The 8,417-nt window shown below is 47.5% G+C and overlaps 1 long non-coding RNA gene across 1 annotated transcript; it reads left to right on the plus strand.

The window, feature by feature from the left end:
- The first annotated feature begins 275 nt into the window (after window positions 1-275).
- Window positions 276-1,899, plus strand: LOC139830497 (uncharacterized). The gene is made up of 2 exons (XR_011742693.1): window positions 276-1,187; window positions 1,514-1,899. It is a non-coding gene; the product is annotated as an uncharacterized lncRNA (long non-coding RNA).
- The last annotated feature ends 6,518 nt before the right edge of the window (window positions 1,900-8,417 follow it).

Consider the following 8,417-nt stretch of genomic DNA (forward strand, 5'->3'; position numbering starts at 1 on the left):
GTTTGGTGTCAAGCATGGGGGACAACAGGGATTTGGCCAAGGCTCTGGAGAAGCTGGCAGAACTTATCACTACCAAAGGAGATGGAGGAGGATCTGCTGGAGGGGGAGCAATCGTTCCCCATACCATCATCGGTCAGAAACTTGAGCTGCCGGCGAATGAAATCAAGTTGGAAGGAGTGGCCAACTATCTCCGGTGGTCAAGGAGGGCGCTGTTGATTTTGAACTCGAAAGGGCTGGATGAACGTGTGAGTGGTGAAGGCTGTGAGAACCAGCAGACAAGACCAGTCCGGAATGGAAACAGTGGAATGCCATAAATTCTCTGATTGTGGCATGGTTGCTTAACTCTTTGGTTCCTAACATTGCTGCTTCTGTAGAGGCACTCACAAAAGCTTCAGAGGTATGGGACACCCTATCAAATCTTTATTCTGGAAAGGGGAACATTATGTTGATTGCTGAGATTGAGGATAAAGTGCATGACTTGCAACAAGGAAACAAAACTGTGATGGCATATGTGGCTGAGTTGCAGCATCTTTGGGGAGATTTAGATCATGTTGATCCTCTGGAACTTGCCCATGGGGAATGTGTGAGTGCTGCTGCAAGCTGGATTGAACGTCGGCGAGTCATGAAGTTCTTGAAGGGTCTTAATCAAGATTTTGAGGGGAGAAGGGCTGCTTTACTGCATCAAACCACTACCCCTTCTCTCAAAGAAGCCATTGCAGCTATGTCCAGAGAGGAAGTGCGTCTGAATATGACAAAGGGAAGCGATTCTGTCCCTCATCCAACCTTCTACACTAACGAGAGACAAGAGATGAGAGACTGCTATACTTGTGGGCAGAAGGGACACTTGAAGCATCAGTGTACCTCCTTTGCTACATCCAGTAGGGGGAGAGGAGGATACACACATGGCAGAGGAAGCTACAGAGGAAGAGGTGATGGCAGAGGTAGTGGACAGCCATATGGACAGCACCATGGAAGAGGTGGTGGACAGCACTATGGCAGAGGTAGTGGACAGCCATATGGATATCAGTATGGCAGGGGTGGAGGACAGCAGCACGCTATATCACCCAAGGCACATATGGCAGCAGCTTCAGAGTCAACTACCAGTACCTCTCAGGGACAATCAAAGGAAGAAGGACAAAATGAAGCAACCTTTGGGAACTTTGCTCACTATGTCTACAAAGATGAAGGTAATATTGATAGAGTTTCTATAGCCACTCATAATGCTAATTCAGATTGGATTCTTGATTCTGGAGCATCCAAACATGTTACTGGAAATATTGGTGAGTTTGACTCTTATACTCAGTATCCTTCCACACATAGAGGCACTATCCAAACAGCTGATGGCACAGCACAATCTATAAAAGGGGAGGGGTCGGTGCAATGTACACCCAACATAAAATTGTCATCAGTTCTACATGTTCCTGCTTTTCCAGTAAATCTGCTATCTCTAAGTGCCTTGATTGATCAGCAGGACTACCGTATAATAGTTGATAGATATATGTGTTTAATTCAGGAAAGGGAGAGCAGCAAGAAGATTGGGACTGCAACCAAGCATAGAGGTCTTTGGCACATAGATCGTGACAAGATGGGGCATGATGCTAGTTCTGTGCTTGCTGCGATTGTTGGAGGAAAGGAGAGTATGGCACTAGTTCATCATTGTCGAATGGGTCACATGGCGTTTGATAAAATGTTTCGAGTTTTTCCTGATGTAATGAATGGAGTGGACAAAACCAAATTATGTTGTGATGCCTGCGAATATGCTAAGCATACGAGAACCTCTTATGTTAGTAGAGGGATCAGAAGTGTATCCCCATTTGTGTTAGTGCACTCTGATGTATGGACGTGTCCTGTTGTGTCAGTAAGTGGCATGAAGTACTTTGTGACTTTTATTGACTGCTATTCCAGAATGACTTGGATCTATCTTATGCGTCACAAAGATGAAGTGTTCACTTGTTTCCAGAGTTTTTGTGCCTATGTGAAAAACCAATTCAATGTTCAGGTGCAAGTGATCAGAACTGATAATGGTAAAGAATATATCAACAAACCTTTTCTTGCTTTCTTATCTTCGCAAGGTATACTGCACCAGACTTCATGTCCTGACACTCCTCCCCAGAATGGAGTTGCTGAGCGGAAGAATAGGCACATTCTTGAAGTGGCTCGATCTCTTATGTTTACCATGAATGTTCCAAAATTCTTATGGAGTGAGGCAGTTATGACTGCTACATATTTGATCAACAGAATGCCTTCAAAGATTCTAGGTATGCAGTCTCCTTGCCAACTCCTTCTAAATAACAATGACTTTGTTGTACCACCCAAACTCTTTGGCTGTACATGTTTTGTAAGGGATCACAGGCCATCTGTTGGCAAGCTAGATCATCGGGCTATCAAATGTATCTTTATTGGCTATTCCTCCAGACAGAAGGGTTACAAGTGTTGGAGTCCCACTGACAGGAGGACATTTGTAAGCATGGATGTTACGTTTCGCGAGTCAGAACCATTTTATGACGGTGAGAGTGATCTTAGTGGCTTGTTCCAGGGGCTTGACCATCTTGGTGATGCTCAAGAGGGGGAGCAACAGCAAGGTGCTGTTCAAGAGCAGCAAGATGGTGACCAACAACAACATCAACAATTTCCTATTGTTGCGGAGATTCCTGCAATTCCTGGTACACCTACACCACCTAGACCTGTACCACCACAAAGATGGCTGCAGAATCCACTTGTGTACTCTAGAAGACAAGTACAAAGGGAACAAGTAGATGCACCGGAGGAGCAACAAGACCAGGGGCAGGGGAGCAACCCATTGGACCAGAAAATCAAGGAAGTACAAGTGTAGATTCTGCAGAGGAGAATCAATCTCAGACTGAGTCCAATAATAGCCTAGACTTGCCAATTGCAATAAGGAAAGGGATAAGAAATGTTGGGCCCCCAAAGCGACTGAGTTATGATGACTATGACATAGGAAATTATATTTCCTACGAGGCATTGTCACCCACTTTTCGAGCTTTTGTTGCTTCACTGCAAACTGTATCTGTTCCTAAGGATTGGAAGGCAGCCAGGTTGGACCCGAGATGGTGCAATGCTATGATGGAAGAGTTAGAGGCCTTGAAGAAAAATAAAACATGGGAGTTAACAGATCTCCCTAAAGGAAAGAATACAGTAGGTTGTAAGTGGATCTATTCTGTAAAACAAAATGCAGGAGGAAAAGTGGAGAGATATAAGGCAAGACTTGTGGCAAGAGGATATAGTCAGACTTATGGCATTGACTATGATGAGACATTTGCACCAGTGGCAAAAATGAGCACTGTCAGAATTTTGATCTCTTGTGCAGCAAATTTCGGATGGCCCTTGCATCAACTTGATGTCAAAAATGCATTTCTGCATGGTGATCTTCAAGAGGAGGTGTATATGGAGATGCCACCAGGATTTGTCAGACCTGAAACTAAAGGGAAGGTATGTAGACTGAAGAAATCTCTATATGGTCTCAAACAATCTCCACGGGCCTGGTTTGACAGGTTCAGACAAGTGGTGTGTGGCATGGGTTATGGTCAATGCAATGGAGACCATACCTTATTTCTGAGACATTCGGAGCAGAAAATCACTATCCTTCTTTGTGTATGTTGATGATATTATCATCACGGGAGATGATGTTGTCGAAATCGCAAAACTGAAAGGATGCTTGAGTCAGGCCTTTGAGGTGAAAGATTTGGGAAAACTTAGATACTTCCTTGGAATAGAAGTTGCAAGATCGTCAAAAGGGATATCACTATCTCAAAGAAAGTATACATTGGATCTCTTAGATGATATGGGCATGCTGGGGTGCCGAGTGGCTTCAACACCTATTGACCAGAACACTAAAATCACAGCAGAGTCTTGAGAACCCATAAACAAGGAGAAATATCAAAGACCTTGTTGGGAGACTAATATACTTATGCCACACGAGACCAGATATATCATTTGCAGTAAGTGTAGTGAGTCGCTATATGCATGATCCGAGGGATGGACACCTGGAAGCAGCTCAAAGAATCTTGAGATACTTGAAGGGCACTCCGGGAAAAGGAGTGTTGTTTAAAAGTAATGGACACCTAAATGTAGATGGATATTGTGATGCGGATTGGGCTAGCTGCTTAGATGATCGAAGATCCACCTCAGGGTATTGTGTTTTTGTTGGAGGAAATTTGGTGTCGTGGAGAAGTAAGAAACAATCTGTTGTCTCGAAATCAACAGCCGAAGCTGAGTACAGAGCTATGTCACAGGGCCTGGGTGAAATGTTGTGGGTACGAAACCTTCTAAGAGAGCTGAAAATTTTAAGGCAAGGAAGCTTGAAAGTGTGGTGTGATAATATGTCTGCCATAAACATAGCAAATAACCCTGTCCAGCATGAGCGAACTAAACATGTGGAGATAGACAGATTCTTTATTAAAGAAAAGATTGATGCAGGGATTATCTCATTGGCTTATGTGAGATCAGGACAACAAGTGGCAGACTGTTTAACAAAGGGACTGGGCTCAAAGGAGTGTAATCTTGCCTGTGCCAAGATGGGGATGATTGACATTTATCACCCATCTTGAGGGGGAGTGTTAGACAACTGTTGGTGTATCTGTTGGGCTGTCTTCTTGTTCTCTGTTGTGGCCCATTTGGCCCAGCCCAGTCCTGACCTATATAAGGTGCTTCTATCTCTGTAACCCTAAGAAGAGAGAGTTCCTCCCTGCAGCCTCCTACCTCAGGTTAGGCCCTCACCTCTGTCCACACATGGATTGATTTAAAATAAAGCCTTTTTTTCAAAATGGAGATTAAAACCTCGGTTGCATCGTAATGATGCACACGGCCTTTTATTAATAAGTTACGAGTATAGAGTTTAAAACAAATCATGACTCGCCGAGAATTGATACAAGAATCAACCAGCGAAAGAAAAGAAACAAAGTATGACTACACATCAACGTAGCCGCCTATGATGCCGCCAGCCATCCTGGCACAAGATATCCTAAGCGACCATCTCGAGCCATGTGCATCCAGAAGCCATAGCATCCTGCTGCTCCTCCGGTGACAGTAGAGCCTACAACTGAACCCGATGTACACCATACGGATAACCTGTAAAAAGTGAAAAGATTACTTTTTATTAAAAATAATATCATTCCTGGCCCTCTATATAGACCAAAACCACCAAGATTCCAATTTAAGCCTTTTAGGTTCTGCATCATGAAAACTGTTTTTTTAATTCTTCTCCTAGTACTTTTCCGAATATTATTAGTATCATAAAATTTGTTAGTCCTAGTTTTCTTTTCCTTGACTACCGGCTTTAGATGATCCAAATGATCGTCTAATTCCAGTGGGATGCCATCATCCTCAATCAAATCCTCACACAAAGTAGATACTTTTGACATCACAAGAGCCGAAGATCCTTCTTCCTTATTCACATTCTCATCCACGTTCTTTTGCAGAATCGCTAAAATTCATTCTTCTTCTAACAATTTGATTCCTTTAATAGAATTTACTACCAAATATATGTACCAAAATCCCTATATGCATCAATCGATGCAAGAGCTTTTGCTTCTATAGACTCCTAAGATTAAAACGTTTTCTCGGTGAAACACAATGACGAGTGAGATTAAACGGTAGGGTAGGATAAACGATACCGCGATACCCTTTCAGGAGGTTTACACTGTTTTGAAATTTAGAGGTCAATGGAAGCACAAGCCTTGATGCAAATGCTGAGGTCTTTAGGGCATCTCCAACCGAGCGACCGAAACGGACGCGCTGGGCCGTCCGTTTTGGGCCGTTTGCGTGCCCGAGCGGATGCGCGAACGGAGCCCCGCGTCCGCGCGTCCGTTTGGGTCGCATGCTGCGCCCAACGCAGCGGCCACCCATTTGGCCATTTGGCCTATTTCTTTGGAGAATAGGTCCTCTGGCCACAGATCCTTATAAACAATGTCTAACAAATATAGAATAATATCTCGTAAACATAAAATAATATATAATAAACATAAAATATTATCAAATAGCATAAAATATTATCAAATGTACCATGATAAATCAAATAAAATGTGCCATAGTTTGAGAAAAATATAAAAAATACAATTGAGATTGTCTAACTCAATTTGGGCGCTCGAGGATCTCCTTCTATCTCTTCTCGAACCAAGCTCTCTTTGCCTCGCTCATGTTGGTCAAGTCGGCGTTCATGATGAGGTTGTCCTCGGCTTGGCGTTTGAGCTCAACTTCCTTCGCCTTCACCTCCACCTCTTTGGCCCTTGCCATTGCTATGAGCTCAAGTTCTCTCTCTTTGAGCTCAAGTTCTTTAGCTTTGGTCTTGGCCTTGACCTCTTCAATCTCAAGCTTCTTCTGCTGGACATCAAAGAATTTCTTCCTGTCCTCTTCTTTCTCCCGGCGCCTCCTCTCATCCCTCTTGTCCGTGGACACCTCTCTGTCCGCATGCATCTCCTTCAAAGTGCCATACAATAGCATGGACGAAGCATCACGCTTCATGTCGGCTTTGGTTGACTTGTGGCCGTGTGGACGACTTGCACGAGAAGCGGAGCTACCGCAAGGCTGCCCACCATCAAGGTCAATGACCGTGGCATCTTTGGCGGGATTGTTGCCAGTCAAGGTCGCCATGTACCCCGCGTACCCCTCCTGGAACTTGGGGGTGCCCTGGAGTTCCTTCCAACAATGAGGGAAGGCAAAGGTCTTCTCTCCATTGTTGACTTTGTAGAATTCCAAAGCTCGCCACACCTAGAGCAAAGCGAGACAACAACGATAAACAGATGTGGAAACATCGGATGAATAAGTTGAGGTTAAGAATCATACCAAGTCCTTCACACCCATGCCACTAACGGGGATCCGCTTCGCGTGATCATACGCCGCCTGGAACTTGTTGCATTCCGTTTGAATTGCTCCCCACCTCTTTTGGAGCGAAATTTCGCTGCGGTCGCTCTCAAATGGCTCCTGTCCATATTTGTGATGTTCATGGAAGTATTCATAGATCCGGCGCCAGAATGCGGTCCCCTTCTGCTCGGCACCCGTCAACGCATCTTGCCCGATGGTCAACCATCCATCGACGAGCACCTTGTCCTCCTTCTCCGTGTAGTTGGCGGTTCGTTTGCTTACCCGGCGACCTCGAGCTTGTGCAGCTGCAGCTTGTGTGAGGCCCTCACCGAACAACGGCTCCTCCTCGATGTTTATGCTGCCGGGACAGGCAGTTGTGCCCTCCTGTGTGTCAATGGGAGGTGGCTGGGGAGCCTGCTGTGTCGAAGGATATGGCAGGGTCGTCGACATTGTCTGCGCGAAAGACGGAGGGCCCTGCACGGTGGACGGTGACTGCGCGCGCGCGGCCGACAAATCGTCGAACAGGTTGCGTGCACCGGCCATCGCAGCTGCTCCCAGGTTCTTGGGGCCTTTGGAGTTCGCCGGCGCACGGTTCAGGTCAATGGACGAAGGTGACGGCCCCGTCATGGACTCGCCCACCTCCGGTGACCCATCCCGTGACTGGTACGCGTGCCGCCCATGCGCCCCCATTTCGTGCCCAAACGGGGCAGTCGGTGGGGCAGTTGACCTTGGAGGAAGGGGCCGGGTCACGGACGAGGCCGAGCTCCCCCCGAGGCCGCGCCGGTGCCGGGGATGCTCATGTGCTGGCCGAGCGCTGCGTGGCCGTAAAAGAGCATGGCCTGCGCCTGCTGCTCTTGAAGGACAGTGCTCTTCGCCTCCGTCTTGAGTTGGAGAAGCTGCTCCGCCGCCCGCTGCCGCTCCGACGCGGCAGCGATATCCCTCTTCCGTTGGTCGAGCGCCCTGCGGCGGTCGGCCCTCTTCTTGCTCTCGATCTTCCTCTGCTCCGGGGTGAGGTCGGCCTTCGCCTTCTTCGTCGGCGGCCCGGGCTCCACGACCACCGGAGCGTCCAGTTCAGGAGCCGCCTCCACGGCAGGAGCGGCAACGGCCGCGAGTGCCTCCTCTCCGATGGTGGCGGTGGTGGCGCTGGCGGCGGCAGTCGCTTCGTCGGCCATCTCTAGGTTTTGGGAGTACAGTGGAGTGTTTCTGTTTTGGGAGGCAGACAGGCGGGCCAGGGGCGGACAAGGGGAGGACGCGAGCGACCAGCCTTTCGCGTCCGCGGCCACGCAAACTCGTCCAAGATTTGAGCCGGGTTTGGGTCGTCCCGGACGCCGCGGCCATCCGTTTTAGGGATGGGTCCACGCGCTGGGCCGCGGTTTTGTCCGTTTCGACCCATCCGGACGCGCGGGCGCGGGATGGGTCGCTCGGTTGGAGATGCCCTTATCCCCTTCTAAAAAAACATGAACATAACGATATGCATTTCTTGAAAAAAAGAACCACTTGATGTATGGCTGCGAAGAAGTTTCCAAACATCCCAGTTGCGACAGTACAACTTGCAAAGAGTGGCAATAATGGGGCACACCATCGGGTCTGACTGCTAG

Source organism: Lolium perenne, chromosome 4 (genome assembly GCF_019359855.2).
Source record: "Lolium perenne isolate Kyuss_39 chromosome 4, Kyuss_2.0, whole genome shotgun sequence".
Taxonomy (NCBI): Eukaryota; Viridiplantae; Streptophyta; class Magnoliopsida; order Poales; family Poaceae; genus Lolium; species Lolium perenne.